The following is a 24217-nucleotide window of genomic DNA, read 5'->3' on the forward strand; positions in this document are numbered from 1 at the left end:
CGCCAGATTGACTCGTTCCGGAAGGAAAGATAAATCTTGTTTGTTGTACGGTGCTCCTCGTCCTGCGGAGTGGGGAAAACCTTGCGCGGTAAAGAGCGCATTTGAATTCAAACATTCATTAGACCTCTTGTCCGTTTTGTGGCTGGACGGAGGCCAACAAAAATCCAGTTCCTGGAATTGAGGGTAGCAATTGACATTTACCGGTGCAGGCAAACGATGAATGAAAAATGTAATAATGCGTAATTTAGGATTCCGAGCGGAACCAACCAAGGAGAGGAAGAGGGGGGATTTGCTTTGTTTTGGCTTTGCGTGGAATTTGGGCATTACATTCAGCAAAAAAAGAAAAAAAAGGAAATATGTTATACGCGATATAAAAAGAGGGTTAAGCTTTTCAATTTCTAGAAGGATATAATACCTACTAGTGACTAGAAAATGGCGCACGGACACACACATGCACATACAATTGTACAGATTGAATACTTCAGCGCATTGTATAATCAACCAAACTGCACACAAACATATCCTGACCGCAAGAATCACAAAGAAACGGATGTTTAAAACATTCTAAACAAACGCAATGAAACAATATGTTCTCGGTGAGTCGGAATGTTAATGTCCTTCCTTTATCTTACATCGCATGCCGCTACCATGAGGCCTGACAGCGACACGCATCACACGCACCAACATTATGCTGCAGCAGCAACATACGCATCATTATTGACGTACCCCCGCTGCGATTGGAAGATTATAAAGCTTCGGAAACACGCTTCAACGAACAGCACGACAGTGGTAGATGGAAAGTGGAAAAGTCAGGCGATTAATCATATTTATTGCAGGCTCCGTTTTTTGTCGAAACTGTCGACGGCAACACGAGCATGCGAGCATCGCACCTCATAACGCGGATATACTCGAGGACGGTTGGCAAGCTCTGCTCCATTACGATAATGTGCTGGCGTTGTATACAATAAGAAATTACCCCCACTCCCACCGTGAATAAGCGGCAAAAGCGAGCTGTAACCACCCGGCTGCTAATAAGCTGCTTTTCATTGCGCGAATTCGAAAGCGAACACGGGCCTCCCAACGCCAACACAAAAGCGCTGTAGCATAAACCAACTCTGGCTAGATTAGGCGTCCCGTGGAACTACCCATTCAACTGCCACCACGGGCTCACCAGTCTCTTCATCCATTTCATTAATAATTCGGCTGCCGTAGTGGAGGGCAGAATCAAAAGCGTATATCCCATTGACGGGGAGCCTTTTTACCATTTCCGGAGGCGCGCAGCAAAGCTAAGGATGAGGCGTCTCGTTCCCGCTCGTATCGATTCACCAACGCTCGAAAGTGGTCCAGTGGGAGGGGCAAGACGACCCAGCCAGCACAGTGAGTCGCAAGGGAAATTTTCAACTCAACGTAATGCTCACGACCCGGCAAAGCAAGCAAGCAGGAACGTTTAACGAGGGCGCTGCTCTCATATGTGTTTTCGTACGTTAATAGCGCTGGGACTTTCTGCACGAGATGCTTGTTAGTTTTGTCGTGGAAAGGAGATGGCTATGTTACGAGCGTACCGCAACCCGTACAGTTGTTGCAAACTGGAACTTAGATTCAAGCAAATTTTACATCATTTCGTACACTTTTTAGAGGTACAACACTGTACCCTGTGTTTTTTGTTTCGCTTTCACCTTCCATCTCAACTTTTCCGCAGCATACACTCACCTCACACACACATACAGTGCACAATTTAATTGGGATGTATTTATGTGACTCACACTCACACGTGTGCACAACGCACATCACAGGGTTAATTAAATTTTAAAAGAAAATTAAGTCGAAACAATGCATTTTCCATCCACTGCCAGACGGAGGACGCAGGACGTTTGCGTTCGCGCAAAACCAAACGAGGCAGCAACATCTATCCAGCCACCACGTGGATGAAACACATTACCACAAATCCGGAAGCTTATTACCCGTCACCACCATGGCAACGGCTTGCGCTGCCTGCCAAGATGAAGCAAAGATGATGGAGAAGCAAGAATGCTTTCCGTAAAAGGAAATGCTTTCCGTCACCGAACCGGGCGACATTTAAATATCACAACGGACCAAAACATGGCCGGAATATTAATGGAATGTGGCCGAAAGTAGTTAACGGGCGCGTTTTTGCCCGTCAACGAAGCGGCGACATAAAAGAAAGCACATTAAACTCTGTACACAGTGCGCCAAATGGTTTTCGCGAAAAGTGTGCAGCATAGCAAAAAGGAAACAAGGAAAGAGAACAATCGTCCCATTTGCCAGAAGAAAACGGCGGCCCCAAATTCAACGATGCCATTCAAACCTCATTGAAAATAACAAATTCTTCAGCCAGCATCCGGGTCGTGATTTAAATAACGGCGGCTAGCACTGCTAGCCAGCCGTCCACTGATGGACTGTGGCGCCCGGTGCGATTCAATTTTCGACACGCGGCCCAGTACGAAGCAAACGGTGCGCCGCCCTGTCACTTGCGCGAAAATGACCTGTCGTTTTCCACACATTTTCACTTGACTGACAATTTACAACAAAAAAAACCCATGGGCGACTTCGATCTTCGCAGCACCCATCCTGTGTGAGGTTGTTGGAACAGTGTGAGAGACAGAGAGAGAGAGAGAGAGAGAATCACATACAAACACAGACATACAAGGACAAGCAGCCAGAACCAGTGGCTCAATCATCGCATCCGTCATTGACAGTGCTGTGAGGGCAACCCTGTTTGGTAAATGATTTTTTCCCCACCCTCTTCCCGTACATCCTGCCGCCCTTCTGCCGACATTGGCAGTCAGGACCAAGTGTCGATGGGTTTGTGTTTTTGCTGCTTCTTATGCTGGTTCTAGTTTCGCTTCCCGTTTCCAACAGCCAAAAGCAACGCACACACACACACACGAACGCATTGGGCGTAATTTCCCAGCGGCATTCGCACTTTTCGCCACTCGCCGGAAATCTCATTTCTTAGTATGTAAATTTCTCGCTCAACTCGCTCGCTCCTGTCGTTCTTACTATCTCTCTTTCTCTCTCTCTCTCTTTTGTCTCGCGTCCGCCAACGCTCGTTTGCACTTGCTTTCGAGTGCGCTCGAGTGCAAAGAAATCTGTCTTATTCTTCGCACCACACTGTGGAGTCTTCCGGCCCCGTACCTTCCATTTGTGCGCTTGTGTCTGTCACGGTCACGGCCAGTACGGAATGGGCGGAAAACGAATCTCACCTTCCCGTCCCTCCAACGCTCCAATATACCCTCGTCGAAGATGCTCGATGCTAATTGGAGCAGAAACGGATTTCAACTCTAGTTTCATGGCCCTTTATACCACTTTGCCCTATCCCTTTGCTGAGTGTCAGTGCGCCTTGCTTGAAGAATGCCAAAAGCGACGAAGAGTGCCCGGGACGAGCAAGAACCACTTTTCTAATCCCTGGTTTTTTTTTTTTTGAGCATGGAGAGGAATGGTACGATTTGCCTAACTCGTTAAAGGCGACCAACCGGGCAAGCAAGCGATTCCACCCATTTCGCGCGAATTGTTGGGATCGTCACTTCTAACCAGCGCCACCAGCGCCAGTTTTGTGCGTTTAACCCACAGGCAGCATTTATAATTCATCCTCCCTGCAGGACGCCATTCGGGAGCGTCGTGGGCACATTTCCCGGGTAAAGCGAGGCAGTTTATCCACCAGTGTCAATCATCCACCGGCAGCCATGTGTCCTTGTCAGCGGGCTGGCAGTTTTGACAGCCAAAGCTGCGGATTGCTGCATTACTGTGAAGGTTAATACGCAATCTAGACACCAGGAGGGGGGCTATGTGTTGTCGGTATACGTGTGCCTGCACGTGAAAGGCTCATCATGCTGCTAATCTTCTTCCTCCCCTTTCTGGTATCACTCTCGTTATGACAATAATTATTGATGAGAATTATCGAAAATCGATGTTTGTGCCATTCTATTGATTGCGATTGGCGTTTTTTTTTCTCTGCATACACATCCCTCGCTCAATAATTGATCAAATTGAGAGGAGCCACTCAAAAACAGCGTGTGAAGGCGGCGATGCAAACACACACACCCACAGCGATGCGAAAGCGATAATTAGCATTGCATCGTTTAAGCACAGTTTAATGCGCATACCATTTGCCTAATTAAAACCGATTATCGTTTGAGTTGCTAATCGTTTGCTATGAATAAATCATTCGTTTTTATTTTTACTTGCATTATCGCACAAACAAAAGTTAACGTGCTGCTGCTCCCTATTACAATAAAAAAGTCTGCTTCAAAATAATGCTTTTGCTGCACTGATTGTCCGCCCCTACTGTCGGTGTTCCGGGGGCTCAGAAAAACCAAGTGCCAAGTGCCAAACTGCTTGGCGGTCCCATCCCCCACCACGCCAACTCTGTCATCCGACACTGTCACCCGTGATCGTCGTCTAAGTGGGCGAACGAAATGATGAAATATTTACACAGCCCGGCCATGGCAGCGGAGAGGCATCGATTTCCTGCCATACATTCGTTCGGGGGCCATTCAATTCAAACATTCAACCCCGTACGGTGCGGTGCTGTGTCATGCTCGCCCCGCCCAACAGGAAAGGCCCGACGGCCGGCTGTGGCATTGTGTTTGTTTTTCTCCCCCTGATGCTTTTCTCCTCCCCCCCCCCTACCTTTCTAGCCGAGCCGAGCGGATAAACGTGTCCTTGTCTCCGGCGGGCCCATGTGTGTGTGTGATTGTATGTCAAAAAATAAATCTTTCCAAAAGTGAAATCGGTCGGTAAGCATCCGGAACGGTGAAAGTTCACGTTTTGCTCAAACAAGTAGCAAACTGAGCAGGGGGGGGGGGCAAAATGTGGCGCTGTTTTGTGTTTGTCCGTGTTTAATCAGCTATATGCAGACTAGCTGGAGGATGTTGACTCTCGAAGAAGAATTGAAACCGTATAGTTACCGTACGTACGGCCAAACCCTGCCCTGCCCCGGGAGCTTTTGCGTTTGCACAGGGGTCATGTTTTTTTTTTTTGTTGCAGCCATTCTTTGCGTTCACAGCGACCATCAGCAACACGTGGGACGATGTATTGCTTCCAAGCAGTTTAGCATTAAGCATAATAAAGGCATTACACATTGAGGGCGGCTTGGGCGTGATACAGCTATAGCTCTAGGACCGTCCATTTCATCTTCGGTACGTGGGACACCGACCGACAGCAATACGGCCGTAAAGCTTGACTGCAATTTCGTTATTTTGTGAGAAAGAAATTGTTCATTCCATTTATTAAAGACGCCCAACGGAGGTGGGAATGTTTGTTGTGTTTTTCAAAGAAAGCAGCAGGACCATCCGTAACGGTTTAAAGTTAATTTTGCAATCAATCTTGCGAAGCATACTTTGGAGACCTTTTCTCTGTTGATACAAAAATTAATACATCTTTACAAACAAACAAACAAAATGAAGACAATTAAACTTGTACACAAAAAGCACTTCCGTTTACTCTGACAAAATCGAACCAACCGCTGGGGGTGGTGTATTCAAACAAATCTCATACTTAATGTACACTCGCGTACTTGGTATTTCAATTTTGCTTTTTCTGTTTCTTTTTTTTTATTTTGGGAAAACTTTTTGTGTCAAATTCTGTTTTTGAGATTTTCTTTTTTTTTACACGATCATTCTGAGACGGAACTAGATGTGCCGAGTTTTCGCTGTTGATATTTAACTGTTTGCACTGTTTGGAAGCGTTTCTTTTTTATGTTTGCTAAATTGGAAGCAATCATATCTTTCCTGGTTAGCCTTCACTAAGACCACTCTCTACTAACGACAAAAAAATAAAATAACACCTACACCAGCAGTTGCACGAGAGTTGCTATTTACACTTATTTTCTACCAAGAATGCACGACTTACGGGAAGGCGATGAAATCAAACTTTTAACGAAAATAGGAAGAAAAGTCCTTTCATCTTCTTCCTTCCTCCCCCGCCTCTCCTCCCTCTCCCTCTCACCCTCTCCCAAACGTTTCTAACATTGTTTTCCTCCTGTTCCTATCATTCTGTGTGATGCTTCGTGGCAAGACATCGATACAACAATCGGTTTCGTTTTTGTGTTGCTAGCCCGGAAAACTGACAGTTGTTGCCTCCCCGTTCCCCGTAACGGAGCTGATGCTTTATACGCCCACGACAAATCTACACCCGTCCCTCGTACCACCAGCCACCCACAGAACAGAACGCTGTCGCGCCACGCCAATTGCGTCTAGCCGGAAGGAAAGTGTGAAGCGAAAACACAGGCCATAAAAATGTCTCCACCACAGCACTGGTCGTGGCTGTGGGCTGCGGTGCAACGGATGGTGGGAGGCTGCGATCGACATCCCACACTACCGCCCGTCCCCACAATTTGAAGACGGTGTTGAATTTAATGGAAAATAACGACCGGCGCTCGTTCTGTGAAGCCACAAACCCAAGCGCCATCGTCAGTCAGTTAAACACGCACACACGCACACACACACACCCACTTGCAACTACTGTTTTCACAGAATACACGTTGAGAAGGGAAAATGAAAAGGGGGTGGAGGGAAAAACAGCCCAAAAAGAGACTAAAGGGTAAACGTACGAAATGAAGCGTAACTTGAAGGGTTGCTTGAGAAAAGGCTCGTAAACGCCATCGGCAATGGGGAGGCTATGGGCAGAGAGAAGTGCCGGGAAAGGAGCATCGCTGGGACGTGATTTTTCTCACCGAAGGAAAACAATTGTGTTGGAACAGCGGAACGAGCTGCTGTTGTTATTCCGGGGGTGGGTTTTTTTCGCTTTCCGTTTAACGATTTTCCAAACTCCAAAACCGCATAACACAACCGATTTATCGACCTTCGCACGTACGCACCCCACTGCGAAGCTGCGGGACAAATCCGAACATCAAATTTGGCTCACCTCTTTCGCCAGCCCCCTGCCCCCCTCTTTAGCCAAAGCAAAGAATGCAAGAAATGTATCGAGTTACACCATTTATCATCCTGATTTATTGGTAAACATGCCAGCGATGGTTTACTTCGTGTGGCACCCCTTATTTGCGCATTCCCTTCCAAGTGCAGTGAGATTTATTGGCGATCGATTAAAGCCGATCCTCACATACCCACAGACACAGAAGATTCTTATTGCTGACATTTCCTTTAACCGAAACTTTCACACTCTCCATCGACCTTTCTGCCCCAATCCACTACAGTTGACATCAAAAAAGGTCACACCAATTATAATCTTTGGGCTCTAATTTGAAGCATTCGATCCACTGGTTTTCCACACATCCCGTACCACGTGCTAGCAAAATCCCCTTCCGCCACGAGCGCGGTCCGGAGAGCGTGTTTAAACAAATTTATGCTGGCCTTTGCCACTTAGCACTGGCCTGCTGGTGGGTCAACGCCACGGTCCACCCACGTCCAGAAAGCTTTATTTGCATTTTTGCTAATGAAATCAAATAAAGGCAAACTTTTCCAATTACAACCATGTGCGTTCGGGGCTGCCGGGACATAGGGGCATCCCTGCTGCCTGTCTTTGGGGATGAGAAATTTGTCCACTGATTTAATGAGCGTGCTGGTGTAAGGGGCAACACCGCACACATACCCACACCGGGTGTTTTTGGCCAGTAGCGCGGAAATCCGCCCCATGCTGGATCTCTTCTAAAATTTCCTAAAACGAAAAACTATCAAACTGTGGTCTACCCTGAAGCAAGTTATAGAGAAAAGGATGTCTACCCCCACCTACCATAACTCATTAGCTAATCTTCAAGGAAAATATCATAAATTTAAATGCAACGGCACTAACGAGGTGCGTCGCCCCTTTTCGGTCAGCAATTGCTGGTTGAGCTGGCGGGCTTTCCATCTATGTAAATATTCGCCAACAAGCAAACGCTAACAGTTTTGCCGGTGCAAGTGAAAATCGGATATGTGTTTAATGAAAGGTCACACTTTCCCGAGCTACACAGCACCCTACAAACAGGGTCATTCGCAGCAGCACAAGTAGAGAAGCTGTACAAATTATGGCTATAACGAACAATATTTTGCCATGCAAACCGGGTAGTTTACTTTATAAAACTTTGGGCCAATATTTTTAAAACCAAATGTGAACATTTCAAAACAATTAAGGTGCAATAATTCTATGTGTAGCTAAAATCATTAGTAACTTTTGAGCCATTTTGACATGCTCAACTATGATAAAATTGAGAGATTTTTAAACATCGATGCAAAAAGTTAATTATTAACGATTTAATTGACTTTTTTTCAACGTTTTTTCAATAAAGTCCGTTTTTTTCTTTTGCCATATGTTTTTTTTGTGCATATTTCCCACGCTACTACTCAACATCGAAATCGAAAAATCCAGCAATTGCTACACAGAAAACTGTAGTGAGGAAAGCTTAAAAGTCGAACCCATTATCGCAAGGAAAATTTGTAAAAACATAATTACATTAACTGCTACAATTCCAAATAAACTACTATTACTACTACTACTACTACTTTCTTTTGCCATAAGTTCACAATTTGCTGCAAAGTCCATATACACTAAAAAGCTCCTTGTTTCTACTAGCAAATTTTTTCCACCAAGATTAACCCACTCATATTTTCGGATGTTTTTCTGCTTCATCTTTGTTTCCCTAACATTTTGTCTTCATTTTTCCATTCAATCTTCAATCAATTTCAACACACAGACACACGACAATTATCTTCATCTTAAATGGAACAGAGTAGCAGTTGCTTTTCTCGCTCCGTTCCTCCGCTCACTCACTCAACCAAAAAAAGCTTAACAGAGCTCGTTTCCACCGTGGAATGGAGTTGCATGACCCACAAAATGTGTTGCGTAATTAAAAAAGCATCCATTCTTCTAACGGGTTGGCAACATCATTATGGTACCATTAAAGAGCCGACGAAAGCGAGAGAGAGAGCAAGAGAGGGAAAGAGTAGTTTTGTTCGCAGCTGCTGCGGATGCTGCCGGCGACAATTATTTTCAACGAGCGCGTGGAGCATTAAAGTATTCGCCCGCACAAAGGGAAATAGGCGTAAGAACACGTACCACCACACCATCGTGGGTGGCCGTGGGTGTTGTCCTCCGCCGTTCTTCAGCTCCGGGAGGTAATGATGTCTTCAAAACGGGGGCCCACAGTTTTACATTAACAACGCTTTGGTCGAAACAACTCATTTCACCACAGCTACACTACGCCAAAATGTTCGCCTGCTTCTGCACCGTGAACGTGCACAGTTCATAAAACATGGTTGGCTTAAGCCGGTGCGCTGACTTTCTTGCACGGTACAGGTAGCTGGGTGTCCCTATTTAACGCTTGGCCGATGCAGAAAAGAAAACGGTAAGGATAGCTTATTTTTTGTCTGCTGTTTTTCATTCCTGGGGAAGGTTAGCCTTTTTTGCTCTCTATTGTGCCTTCCGTTGCTGTCTCTCTCTCTCTCCTTGTCTCTTTTTCGTGCTCGTTTAATGCTTTACTCCAAACGAAACATAACAGATTTTGAAATGGTGGTACACTTCTTATTTTTTTGTTTTTCTTTTTCCACAGCTCTCCCGTCGCTTTCGTGCTAAAAGCAAGAAGGGTTGCTTCCTGTGGAACCATCATAACTGGCGCACGAATAATGTACACGGTGATGTGATTTATCTAGTACAACTTCTACCGGCGTTCCTGGGGCCAAGGTGTACGGTCCCTGTGCCGCTCTGTACGGGAATGTAAATTATCAAATCACCAACCAAACGGCCAACAACATCGCCAACAACTCCCCACCGAGAGCTATCCTTTGTCTTTGCTTAAAAGCGACTCTTCAAACGTACATTGCTCCGTGTACTCTCGCGCGCGCTACACGCGCACCACGGCTGTTTATCCGGAGAGTGCAGTAAAATTTATTTTTATTTCCAACCGTACCGAAAATAATAACGATTTGCATCCATCACGCACGTTTGGCTTGCGGACGCTCTTTGCCTTCAACAAAACCCCGTTGACGTCAGCGTGTGGCACAAGGAAGATGGAAGTGAAACGCATCGCAAGTACCGAATGCATCAGTTGCTAAAATTCGATTTCCCCACACACCGCCGATTCATCTAACAAGCATTTGCGCTCTATATATGTACCTTGTACGTGTAGCATCTTCAATAAGCATTGAGTGTAATGCTTGGCGCATGGTTTACGGCACTCAAATTCGATTCAACCGTTGCGAAAAGTTGAAAATAATGGGCTGATAGCGTCGTACCATTCGGTCGGTACGTACATTGTCAAGTGCGCTGCTAGCGTTAGCAGCACAATGTAGAAGCACATTTTACTTTCTTTATTCTCCCTTCTCTTTCTCCCCCTCTCTTCTTTGTATGCATCAACGGTGCATCGGTGAAATTGTAATGCATCATTTGCCCCGTGTACTCTATGCGTCCTGAATGATTTATAGCGTGCTGATGGCGCGAAACTTCAATCCCCTTCCACCAACCCACCGGTGCACTGCAGAGCATGTTCGATCATCATTGACGCAGTAATTAATAGCAAAGTGCTTCCGTTTGATCCGTGGGCTGGTTTCGGGAAAGCTTCAAAGCGCTTTGCCAACAAGTGCCGCCGTGAGCGAGTGTGGCAGCAGATGTAATGGCACCTTGTTGCGCGTGAAAACCTATTTCTTTCCCTTTGATTCGAATTTCCCTAGTACCGTTTACCGTCGTGAAGTATGCACGCGCAAGCTACCGCTGCTCCCTGCCAGTGTGCTGCTGCTAACTGAGGCCACGAAACGCTGCGGTTCATAAATTAATCAAACACTACGAACTACGTGAGCGACTGGGCGTCTCCATTGCCGCCGCACCAAAATGCCCGGCAGCGCGAAACATCGAAAATAAAACACACTAGAAACCGGGAAACCCATTTCGGGGCGTGCAATGGGCGAAACAATACTCAACCTTTCGATACCGCAATGCCTGGGGAGGGTCATTTTGTGAAATGTGAACATGGGAGAGGAAGGGGCGCGATAAAGGTTATAAATGGATTTTTGGCTAGTGTCGCATTGGTACGGCGCTTATTTGTTCACCCGCCCATCAATGAACGAACAGCCGGGTGAACACAATAGTCGAACGGGGAGTAATAAGTGAAATAAAAAAAAATGGCGAAAAAAGCTAAAATTCCAACTAACCGTTGACATGGTTTTCTAATTTGGCCGCCGGGCCACGTGTTGGCATTGTTTGCAAGGTTGGCGTGATTTGAAACACGCACACAAACACATACAAACACACACACACCCTGTTTCTGTCGATCAACGTCAAGTGCAGTTGATATTTTACCATTTTTCTCTATCTTGCTTGTATTCCTTTTTCCCGTTCGATCCTTCCGGGACACAGAAGAAGGACGGGAAAACGGAATCGCACGCTCGGGATGATAGAAGTGGTTCCTTTATTTTTGCTGTTGGGAAGCATTCCTACCCTAAGACGCTGCGAGTGCTCTCGCGGCAGTGTTCATTCTTCCAGTGTGAAAATGAGTGCCACTCTCGGGAGTGTGCGAACTTAACCGCTGCGGCGAGTGCCCACGAGCGGTTCGGGGTTCCGTTTGCGAACGAGCATGTAAACAACACGACGAGCGCACGAAACGATCGCCCGAGTGCATCGTGCGCTGGCTCCAGCGGGCAACCGTACCGGGGGCCGGTCAGTTCGATTCTGTGTCTGAACGGCGCCGGAAGTGTCGCTGAGTCGCGTTGCGCTTGCCGCGCGTGCCTGCTGTCTATCGCGTCTGCCGGGAGGGTGCAGCTCATCGGCTCCCGCAAGACAAACACACACATCGACCTCCGTAGTATGATCAAAGTAAGCAGCGAGTTGTAAGTGAAACAGAACGAAAACAAAAAGTGGAACGGGCTTTGAGCAAACAAAATCACGAGTGTTTTTGGCCGGTGCGAGGGAAAAACAGAAGGAGGCAAAAGTTTCGTTTGAATTTTGGTTGCTTGCCGCGCTGAGCGAAGCAGCAGCACCTAGACAACAGTGTGCGGTGTTCGGTGGATGTATGTGTTCTTATGTGTGTGTGAGTGTGTGTGTTGCTGTGTGGTTGTGACGGGAGTAAACTGACGTCCTCTGCCAGGTGTGCTGCTGTACGGCAGTAGTACGTTTCAATTGTTTCTTTTTTTTTTTTGGTTTTGTCTCGCTAGTCTCTCTGGGGGCACGATGACGACGGCGGTCGTATTCGGGGGCTAAAAGTAATCACAAATTGTAAGCATAGCACACGGCGCGTAATAATGGTGGTTCATCTGGTTTATCTCCCGGCATGCTGAACCGACATTACGTGTACCCGTCCCACAGGTGGAGGGAGTGGTGCGGTGGGGTTGGGGTTGATATGTGTGTGGAGGGACATTAGCAGATGATAAAGTCGCATCATTTCTGTTAATGTGCGATGAGCAAGCGGTACTGCCGGTTTTTTTTTTTGTTCTTGTTTCTTTTTAAATTTACTTTCACACACACACAATGCTCTCACCCCGACAAAAAAGACGCATTAGTCACATTCAGCGTTTGAGAGAGTGAATTTTAGAGAGAAAAAAAGGCAACACAAAAAATAAATATGAACGAGACACTTCCTTTAGTGGCTTTAACATTTCACCTTTAAATGAAGCGTAAAATGCGGTGCTTCGTCAGCAAACGAACGAATTGGTACGATGATTTTACGTACTGTCGAATGTGGCGTGAAAAATGTTACTTTTCGGTAGCATCGTCCAATACCAGCATCGCTCCTTCTGGTACATCTGCATCAACATCATCACCATCACCATCATCATCATCATCGCCAAGAGACGCGACGCCACTTCGTGTTTAGTGTTAACAAAGTGTGCGTGTGTGTGTGTGTGTGCTTGTCGGTTTGTACGTATGCCATTAGAAAGTGTGCGAAAATGATGTTAAATTCAATCACTGCTGCTGCTGCTGCTACCGTTATCGTACGGCAGGACGGAGCTGCCCATGGTACGAGGAACGACTGTGTCGCAAAAGGTCAGAGCGAGCGTCTTCAGTCCCGCCATCCATCGAACGAAACACGTGTGTTGATCGCGTCTCGTCTATCGTCGCGCGGTACGGTGCTGATGCACGCAGGTGATTGAAAGTGGGCCGCAGCGCACATTTGCTGTCCCTACCTTTCGCCCCACCGAAGGTGAATAATTTATGCTCGCGACACAACTGACACGAATGTTTTTCTGCTGGAGAGCGCGCGCGTGTGTTTGTGAGAGCCTGCAGGGAAAACAAGTGCGAATAAGCTGTGTTTTTTCGCTGTTAACTAGTAGGGGCATAAATTATTCCTCAGCACTCGGCAGAAAGACAACTCGATAACAAGGTTCGATTTTTTCGCACCATCGGCGACGGTTTGGTGGAACCCTAGCAACCGAGCAGCCGGAGAAAGATTCAACTCGAACGAAACAAAGTAACCGATGATGGACCGAACCAGTGCAGGCGAGGCGTGAAAAATTCGTTCCCCCATCACTGTTGTCAATGTTACGCCGGGGGTTGAAAGGGAAATCATTCGTTCGGGAGGCGTTTGTGTCTGGAGAAAGTGTACTGTGCCATTTGTGCTTGTGTGTGGGTATGTGTGTCTGATCGAGGTGAGTGATTTCTATCCCATTTCAGCATCCAGATGCGATTTTCTCCGTGCTACGGTAGGGCGAGAGCATCAGTGAAATCGTGAACATTGAAACCGCAAAGTGAATGTTACTGCCGAAAAGCGCACAACAAAACCAGCCGATATAGACCAGTGTATGTGTGTGTGTGTTTGTGCGTACGTACAACGGTAGAATAGTAAGTGAAACGGTTGGTTTGTCTAAATGCAGCCCGCACCCATCTGCCCGCCTGCAGCACGATCCCCATCCGCGCCGGAAGACTAATTTAAGCGGCCAACGGTAGCGCGTCGTGACTTATTGCTCTCCGCGGCGTTCGGACCGCGGGGCCCGCCCCTGGCGATAAACGATGGCAGATTGGAGCGGCGGCCACCACCGGTACCGTCTTGGGCTATTTTCGTTGCCCGTTACATCATTGGCCCATCGTCGCCGTCCGTGCCACAGGTCGTGCCGTCACGAGTACGCATCACGCCAGTAGACGAGCGAACCAGCAGCCCTGCGCGTGTAAGTTATGTCTGTCTGTGTGCAAGTATAAATAATTTTTATGATTTCCAATGTCTCGAGGCTGTTTGTTCGGTTCGGAGATTTCCTGCCATCCGACCCACGAGAACGAGAACGTTGTCGCGTAGTAAGGCAAAAGGAGCGAAAAGGTGACGGGGAGGAGACGACGCGTACAACAACAAAATCGCTCGCTACCCTTATGCGCTACCTTGGCAGGGCCCTGCTGCCCTGCCCTAATGCTGCTGGTCAGTCGGCCGGAAGTCGCAAGATAAATTGAAAAATTTACATCTGCAAACAAAAACGAAAATAATATCAAAAACAGCGAATCCCCAAAACATCCAGATTGCCCTCGAGCGTGCTGCACCCAAACACAAACACCTCCGCCGCGACTGGGCAACAAATTGCTTCTATACGACAGTGTGCGTTTGTGTGTCGGGGTTGGGTGAGAAGGGAGGAAAAAAACATCTCATAATGTCAAAAACAAACACTTCAGGTCGGTTTGACTTTGGGTTCGCTTTGCGCATTGACACTGATTGAAACAATTTCAAAGTGTCCGTTCCTCACCCCTGACTCTGACTCACCCAGTGCTTTAAATTCGTTTTCTGCCGCAGCATCAACATCAACAACAACAACCGTCTGTGCGAAACCATGACCGATCGATCCGATACGATGCGATTTCGTTTCGACGGCTGGCAAACGTTGGCCCCCCGAGAAAAACTGAACAGATTGCCACCGCGCTTTTCAACAAGCCGCGGCCAGACACACGCCTGACAAGGCATCTTTTGTGGGTACGTGACGGGATGAAATTCGTTCTCGGAAAAATGCTTCTCATGCTTACACGCTCATTCTATATTGCAGCAGCAGCAGCAACAACAGCAAACCGGCAAACTGCCCACTGGTCACTGCCTCACTTACGACGTTCGGTCGAATTCGGTCGTGTCAAGAAGAGATCAGTGTATGAAACTTGCTTTATCACTCACCGACCTTCGCTCGCTGCAGCAGGACAAAGCAACGCAGGAAATATACAAATTCCGTTACAAAAATCTTTATCTTTTCTTTGCCGTCGCTGTTGCCGAGCCTGGCTTGCGATGTGTCCGCTCGGTGCTTCTGCTTGAGTGAAGCACAACATCACCCAGCAGGGCATGATGGTATCGAATCGCGGACGAGCGATATTGAATCACGTTCATTGTATTTTGCCGTACTTCTCTTCTATCTATTTTTTGTTGCTCCATGTAAGCTGTAATGATAGCGGCGTCTAGAACATGGTTCAATATTGTGCGAGTCGTTACTGTGAGATGCTGGGCAGTCGTATGTTCTTACTCGATGTACTAGAACCAGTGGTAACATTAAACGATGTTTGTGCGAAGTATGAAAATAAAACGAACGATTTGTTTCCCGTTCGTTGCGTCAGGGGTTTCACCTGGTCATTTTTTCATCATCCATCGTTTGTTTCTGCGAAATTTGATAAGAAAATAAATTTCTCGAAACCCTCCAACGCTCCAGAGACCGAAGCGAGGCGTTGTATTTGACCCGTATTTTCCTAAACCACACACACACACACTTCACTGGGCTCGCATTCTTGCGATGCGTGTGACACTCTTTCCAAGTTTACATTAACGTTTCGCTTTATGTAATCTGCTTTAAATTTGATCGCTTGCGTTCTGCCCTGCTGTGGGTATCGAAACATTCATCCGCATTGAGGATAAGCCATAAAACTTGACAATTTACTACACGTTGCGGGAAACATTCTTACGAAAAAGGACGTCTTTCCTTTACTCGGAGCCTGCAAGAAGATTTTGAGTCGCGCTCATTGAAGTTATCTGTCCCGGGAGGATGCCCCCCAGGGCACACTGTCTGCCTTATGTGGAGCATGGAATGGCGGTTTCTGGCTTGAGAAAGTCCTTCCCTTTAGAAAACAAAGATACGCAGCTCTTTAATGTTATTGCTACAGCTCCCCTCCGCTTGTTCAAGCAAGCAGTCGAGCGCGATCGTCCTCGTTGCGTTGCGTGTATCACATCAACCCACTGGAGAGGGTTTGCTGGTGAGGCGGTTGAGTTGAGTCCTGTGAGTATCAGCTTTCAATCAAACCCCTTTCACCAAGCTCTTTCCCATAACTCAATTAGCTTCACGCAATGCAAAACACAACCGTACGTGTGTGTCTCTCTCTAGGTTGTGGTAAAACAGTGCCATTTCCCCTTTCCCACACTGACCACGACGTATGCCAGCTCTTAGCCAGCGACAACGATCGAACCCTTGTCACTGGAATTGATTGAACTCGAGCAACCTACCGGAAGGGTTGGGTTTTTACTCCATACCGTTTCCCTGCTTCTCTGTCACACACACAAGCACGTGGAGGCTAAAGTGTAAAGTGAGTCAAGTGCACCCACAAGAAGGAAAGAAGGTTTGCTAAAGTATAGAAACAAAAACAGCAAACAAACTCCCCGCACCTTTTGTGTGTGTGTGTGTGTGTGTGTGTGTGTGTGTGTGTGTGTGTGTGTGTGTGTGTGTGTGTGTGTGTGCGATTGCCAAGCACAAAGCGGTACGGCGATAAAGAACAACGGTTGAAGAGCCTTTAATTTCTTCGCTACGCCATACACCCTCTCCTTAAGCGGGTCCATTACACATTGCCCACATACTTGACGGTAGCAAAATACCGGCCTCGTTTGGGCGGTTTTGCCCGTAGACCAGCGGCAAACACTTTGCCCAAGCAAACATTTTACACGTTCCCGGGCAAACATTCTACGCACCTTGTCGATGTTGGCACGGTCATAGTGGTGCGGGGAAAATGGGCCTCGTTCTAGGAAATGTCTCCTTTCTGATGGGCATGTTTTTGTGTGTGTGTTTTTTTTTGCTTATCCTTTTTTTGCTAATTTTAGAGTAAAAAATCGGGTGGAAATATATCTTCCACCTCTAAATTTGAGTGCGACTTTTTATTTTTAGCCACCACTCGCCAATCATTAACTCAGTATATTAAACAGTATATTTTCGAAGGGGGCGCAAGTTTCACGCAGACGGCACTTTAATGGTTTAACCTTCCGTGCGGGGTCAATGGGAAAACCACCACAAGGGGTAGGACAGGGTTTGGGCCATTACCCAGGCGGCGAACGGATTGGTCCAAGCTTTTGCATATTTTTAGCTTCACCGCTGGGATGTGATGCTGGGAAAAGCGCCAGTCTCGATTGTTTCTGCTGTTAAAGCCTGAAATTATGCAAAACGCCAACCACACGCCCAGCTGGGTACACGGTCCCGTCCGGGGAGGGAGCGTTGCTTTAAAAAAAGCATCATCCAAAGCCTTCATCCCATCGGCTTGAAGCAGTTGTTGGGTGAAGGATGTGCGTAGGCTGAATATATCCGCACCCCTGATAACCTTGAAAGCCGAGATAGAGAGAGAGAGAACGCAAGAGAGAAATTCCCTGTGGCGGATCGATTCGGTACACGTGCACGAAAATAAACTAAAGGCGTTTATCTACGGAGAAAATGGTACTTACGGGACCCAGTGATGGCATTATCATGTTACTAGTTCGGAGAAATTGACAGAAGCTAAGGGTAGTTATTGCAAGCCAGCTGTTTGGCTAGTGATGAGTGAATTTCACAGAAATTGCCGGTTCCTTTTACAGAAGGAAGTTAGAGTATTCATTTCAAAACCACACGCACACACACACACGATCCGTATCGGATCGGAAGCCCGAATCGATCGAACTATCGACAAGGCACGGACAGAACATGGGAGAGGAAAAGGACACAAAAAGAACATCGTATGTTAGGTCCCGCTAGTCCGGTTACATCGAAGAGGCGTTGCAGGGAAAGATCAAAGGTTAAACACTTGCACGGCGCCACACATATACGTCCGCCGTGACAGCCTTCCAAGGGTGGCGTTTGTCAGTGTCACGGCCAAGCCGAGTCTTTACCAGCAGCCCAACCATCGTCGAAGCTGGTCAGCATTGTCTGGATTTCCAAACGACAGCCGCTGTCAGTTTAGCAAAAACATAACCAATCACTGCTCCCGGCGGCGAGCGACGTGCGATGCCCGTTCAGCATTATTTATGCACCCTTTCCGGTGCAATGAAGCGGGTCAAATAAATCGTAATTAGGACTTAGCCAAGCGGGGAACCGATATTTCATACCCCTCTCTCTCTCTCTCTCTCACACACACACACAGACACATTGTGTATTGTCTGCCGGGGGAAGCGTGTTCACATTTCATGCCTATTGACAGCGGCGATGACCACTGAAACTGATATTAATGTACCTCAATTAAACGCACACACGGACGCGGGGAAATGCGTTTCACATTCATGTCACAATCAATAAATGACACACACACACACGTACATATGCATGGAAGCCAATATCAATTGAACGGAACGGCAGGAAGGAAGGTGCACCATCCACTGGTGATCGCATGGAACGGCTTTCGCCCTTTAAACCTTAAAACGGTTGGCAAATTAAATGTAACCGAGCGCGTGCGTGATGATCTTAATGGGAGTTTTATGACAGGGCGCATGGCACAAAAACCAATATATTGGTACACCCTGTCCATGTATGTGTGTGTGTGTGTCTCTGTATGTTCTGGATGATATGAAGTCTCGGTGTGCGTCAAACGGCAAGCCGACGGTCGGGAGTTTGTGTAGAGGCGAAGAAGGCAATATCAGAACTATTACAAATCCGGCAGCTTAATCTGCTTCCTCGCTTGTTGCGTTCGTTTCGATCTTACCATCCCCGCCCAACAAAACCCACCCCATGATACACGTGGCCTTTATCGCCATCCAGAAGCAGAGCCTTATCTCGTGCTAGTGTTTTCGCACCGTACAGCAAACCGGGGGATGAGCCCGCCCTGGTTCGAGCGTTTTGATTGGAAAACCGGAGTGAAGGCAAAGCGACGTGCAAGCAACTGCCAGACCGTTTTCTTGCGGCGGTTAGACGTACGCACGAAGCCGACTTGCCAGGGTCAGGCAGAGATCGGAGGCAAAACATCTAATTCAATATCGTGTCACCTTCTGGCAGCGGCAACAGCTTGTGCACTGCCGGGTGTAGGGAGCCCCCCAGATCCAAACCCCTTTTCGGCCTGTGGAAGAGCTCCTTACGGGATCTCTTTGCAGGATATTAAATGCTGCTCTGCCGGGGCGGTAACGTACGAGCGGCGCCCATCCGCCCAGCCAAGACACAAAAGTTCCGACCGACCCATCGATCGATCTTGCGCTGCGCCAGAGACGTGGGATAATTGGACGGCCATGCACGCACCGGAGGGTTCGCACCGGAGGAAAAGCAACCAACACCAGCACGAACGAACAGCGCCGCCTAGCAAAGTATTCTAATTTAAAAACTCCTCTAATGAAATTGGGAAAAACATTAAACAGGACCACCTACGTTTTCGGGGCGCGCTTGTGCACGTCCGGTGCGCGGTGAAAGTTCGCTGGCCGCCGCATGAAGGCGGCACAGGGCGGCGGCAGGAGCGTTTGCCCCTCGCCCATTTGCACATAATCAAAGCAAATTAATTACCGAAACAAACCGGTTTTCGTGCTTTTGCTTTCCTTCGCGACACACACACACACACTCACTCCAGGAGGGGCGAGCGCAGGCCGGAAACTGGCAGCTTAAAATTTCCCACACTCCACCGTACAGCAGCAGGCGTGCACGTGTTTGGCAATTAATTTGTCGCCTATTCGCTCCACGCTGTGTGTGTGTGTGTGTGTGTGTGTGTGTGTGTGTGTGTGTGTGTGTGTGTGTGTGTGTGTGTGTGTGTGTGTGTGTGTGTGAGTGTGTGTGTGTGTGTGTGTGTGTGTGTGTGTGTGTGTGTGTGTGTGTGTGTGTGTGTGTGTTATAGACGCACAATGTCACTTCTAATTTCTCTGCTTTTTTCTCTAGCTGTCGTGACAGCATTTGGCATCATCTCTTGTTGAAAACTTTGAGGTCCTTTTCACCTTGAGCTCGGTTTAGTGGGAGTTACAGGACATCCAGCGCGTCCAGGGAAAAAGGCAAAAAGTGAAGGGAAAATCATTATTCTGCCAGCATGAGACAGATACAAGTGATCCGTCACGGCATGGATCACCATAAGGCAGCTCCAAAATCCACCCAGATTACCCACGGTGCACCCACCACTCCACCCGCCATCGACAACCATCGCCCCCCCCCCCAATCGTCCCCCACTCTTCTGCCAGCGGTATGATTAATGAATGGGAACAGAGCACGCGTAATCCCTTCCCATACGCTACTGCTGCTGCTGCAAAAAAGGCCGAATCTGTCGCACACGGCTAATGACTGAACCTCGGAGAGCTTAAAATTCATATCACATTGAGCGGTAGTAAAAGTTGGGCTGCGTCTCTACCACCCGGACCGGGTCTTAATGCCCTCGGGAAAATCAGCGTTTGGATAAAGTTTGCCAGCTCCTGCAAATCGTGACAGAAGCTGAAAATGAAAGCAGAATGGAATGGAAAATAAGGAAAGAGAGAGAGAGAGAGGGGCAGAAAAAACCGAAATTAATACAATGTTGCAATACACACACACACACATAGTTTGTCCTCGTTGAGTGGCTTTTTAAGGGCCAGTTTTTGTGTGTGTATGTTGCTTTCCACACTGATTTAGCCGAATGTCGCTGCGAGAAAAACACGATTTTAACCATACGTATGCAGTTTAGCTCATCTTTTTTTTTTGTGGGAACTACTTTTGTCAAAAAAAAAACACTTTTGGCATTCCCTTTTTTACCCCTTTCATGACCACCACCATGAAAGGCATATGACGCAGACTGACCAAACAAACTGAACGAACGAAAAAAAGAGAGCTGCGGACACACATGTAAAACCGCCAGTGCCAGATGGATGGGTGGAAAACTATGCGCGGCAACCGGAAAACTGTGGTTGTATGGAAACGTGCCAAAAAGCTACTAAAATGGCAAGTGAGAAAACCTAGCCGGTAGAAAGACGGAACGATGGAGAGAGCGAGGGTCGGCAGTGGGGGGGAAAGGGACGTAAAGCGATCCCGCGTGGGGAAAAAAGCAACCGACCGTGGTGGTTTCAAAAAGGAACAACTTACACACACACACACACACACACACACACACACACACACACACACACACACTCATTTCGGGGTACAGTGTTGGTTTTGGACCATTTTGGAGCGTTTTTTCCTAGCGGTCACCAAACCACCGGTGCGTACTTGAATTTTTGGTGCAACTCGGCCACTGGTGGTGTTGGTGTTGGGAAAACGTGTCTCAACTTTTCCCCCATTTATGGAGCTGAACAGTTGTACAGTGCAAAGTGTGGCAAAATAAACCCCTGCGAGTGCTGGTTTTTGGACCAGCACGCACGTTGGCTCAAACGGCGCATTCTAACGGGCGTAACCGGCTAGTTGTTGTTACGGCAACGGATAGAAGGAATGTATTTTGCCAGAGTACTTAGCTATACAACACATTTTAAATTGTATGCCATTTTTAGTTACATAAAGGTTCAATCTGCGACTAATCTGTACGGCGCACAACGTTTGTTGGAGGTTCATTTATGCTCGCACGCACCGGGTCGCCTCATTTTGGTATGTAAATTTCAACTCGGCAGACAACCTTTTAGCTCAGGCTCGGTGCGTCGTCTATCATGGGTTATTATCTTTTGGGGCTGCTTTTTCCTTGGACGGGACGAGAGTTCATCTATCAAGATGCTCATAAACCACCCAAAGGACAGCCATCTCGTTAAGATCGGTTTACATAAGAAGCCCTTTCTGCTTTTAGCTTATTCACCAACCAAAAAAAAAAAAAAAATGAACGAAAGGAACATAAATGAGAGAAAATTGAAAGTATAAGCGAAAAGCCTTGGCCAGCACCCAACGCGTATCTGGAAGATACGAAGATATTGGAAAAAGGGATTTCACTGTTACTATGCGCATGAAAAAATTCTCATTTTGTGAATTGGATTTTACTAAGCAAAATCATAAATAAAAGCACGTCCACACCCATATATCGCTCATCAAAAAAAACAGCAACAGTTACAAAAAATATAGATACAACCCCCATGCACCAAGAAAGGCACACACACACAAAAAAGATAGATTTCACCAAAAATATAACGCCCATTGCTATTCATAAGTCGTCTCCGTTCCCATAATACGATCGGACACATCCATGAATCCGATCCCAAATCGGACGCTGGCACTAAATCGAGGACAAAATCCCTCCAGTCGCAAGGGGTGGAATCTGTCTGTGCACACGTGCGCGTGTGTGTGTAATATTGATTCGCACAACTGTCCACTGTTCATCGAAGCGACAAAATAGACCCATCGTATTCATTACCGAAAGCATCAGCATCATCATCAACGGCAAACATTATCATAAGCAGCGGGGAAATGGTTTTATTTTGTTGTCCAAATCCGAAATTGATGCGCTCCCGGGCGGAACCGTGTTCTCGTAATCGAAATAGCTTGTGCAATCGGATTCATTTCCTTCTTTGCTGGTTCTTTGCTGCCCCCCCCCCCTTTTTTTGTTGTTGCCACTCGAAAGCCCAATTGGTGGCGCGCGCTTAATCAGAACGAACATGGCATATTTAATGAAAAAAGTTTTCCCTTTGCGCACAAAACGGCTAGATTCATTGCCGCAATGGGTTTTTTTTTATATTTTTAATAATTTTACTTTCTAACAATCGACCAACAATTGGCCAGTCGGGGCAAAACTGTTGCCAAACTTTAACAATTTATCATCATCCACGGAAAGTGAAATCGTTGTTCTGGCAGGACAAAGCAAGACAAACAAACCAAACCAAAAAAAAACACACAGATACTTTTCAACAGCAACAATAACCCACCAACGACCTTCCAAGAAACGAAAACATTCCCGGTTAGGAGCTAAAATTGTATTTATTGATTGTATGTGCGCCATGTCACAGTATTTGGATATACCCAGCATCGGAACAGTAACGAGTAGATTAAAGGCATCTCTGCACCCTCTGCACCCTAAACCTTCCCCGCCCTCCAATCCCACCCCAAATTGCTCATCACTTTCACTCGCCCCATGTGTTGCTCTCTTTGGCGACGGGCGACGGGAAGCGAAAGGAAAGGCCAGCGACGTTCGTTTAATAGAGACGAGCACCACCGAACACCATCGGGAATGATTGGAATGACATTCCGATAAGTAGCAGAACACACCGGGCAGAGGCAGGGTGGGTGGATGGGTGTGTACCATCGACATTCTTCTTTTCCCCACCCAAATGCCACGTCACTTCCATCCTTTTTTTCTCCACTCGAATACATTTCCCTCGTCGCTCCCCATGCGCAACCCAGTAGTTCGTTGGCCAAAGTGCCATTCAAATTCCGCCAGATCTATCGCTCTATCATACGACTCTATGTATATATATACACACACACAGAGTGCCAGAGAGAAATATATATTCTGCGAAGTGTTTGATAAGCTGTTAGCAGCAGACAAGTCATTCGGCGATTCAATTCATGCCGTCAAGTGAAGGGCGAAATTAAATTGACGGCCGCTGCCTTTGCGCGTCTTGCATTCCAATCAATTGCCACGTGATGACGATGATGATGATGTTTGCTGAATTTTACTGCTTCATCTCTCTCTGCCCGCGGTGCTCTAGCATTGACTAGAAATTAGAAATCAACCGGTGTGCTGCTGAACGGGGGAACGGTGAATGCGTTTTAAGCAGAAAAAAAGGCTCGTTGGCCACAGGATTGTGGAGTGCGGGACACATGGGGACCCCCCACGCAAAACGGTCGGGAAACGAATTATCAATTTCAAATGTAATACCATTAAAAACGCAAACGACACGGGCAGGTCTCGTTAAGGGGACGTAATACGGTTATTTCAACGATCGAATTGGTTTTATTGGATTCTTTGAGGTTGGAGATTAAACCGATAAGCGCAGGTGATTCATTTCTAAAAATAATTGCTGAACCCAGGGTGAGATTGGCTGGCCTTTATTGTCAGCTAGAACATTATTTTACGAGTAACAAATTAACGTTGGGATCATCGTTCGATCGAACACCGTCATTGGATCAAACTTTGAATTACATGAGAGTAACTTCTTGTTAAAACAGAACAGTTGTAAGAACAGTTTAGTTTAGCAAATTCAATGAGTGTTGAGGACGTTACCGTGGTACAGCCATGAAAATCGCACATTTTCCCCGTCATAGGTCCGATCCCACATCAATACACCGAACAGTGTCCTGACGATGTATACTTA

The 24217-nt window shown here is 47.0% G+C and overlaps 1 protein-coding gene across 5 annotated transcripts in view; it reads left to right on the forward strand.

Moving 5' to 3' along the window:
- Positions 1-11594: 11594 nt before the first annotated feature.
- The window catches only part of LOC120903800 (octopamine receptor), a 29820-nt gene continuing 17197 nt past the window's right edge, over positions 11595-24217 (forward strand). Inside the window, exons 1-5 of one of the 5 annotated variants that reach the window (XR_005739686.1) lie at positions 12333-13482; positions 13555-14045; positions 14106-14535; positions 14654-14830; positions 14904-15079. The gene's annotated coding sequence lies outside the window, so the exon portion shown is untranslated. Of the gene's footprint in view, positions 11775-12332; positions 13483-13554; positions 14046-14105; positions 14536-14653; positions 14831-14900; positions 15080-24217 lie in introns of those variants that run through there. The other 4 variants (XR_005739681.1, XM_040313611.1, XM_040313536.1 and 1 more) reach the window with 4 other exon arrangements.

Source organism: Anopheles arabiensis, chromosome 2 (assembly GCF_016920715.1).
Source record: "Anopheles arabiensis isolate DONGOLA chromosome 2, AaraD3, whole genome shotgun sequence".
NCBI lineage: Eukaryota > Metazoa > Arthropoda > Insecta > Diptera > Culicidae > Anopheles > Anopheles arabiensis.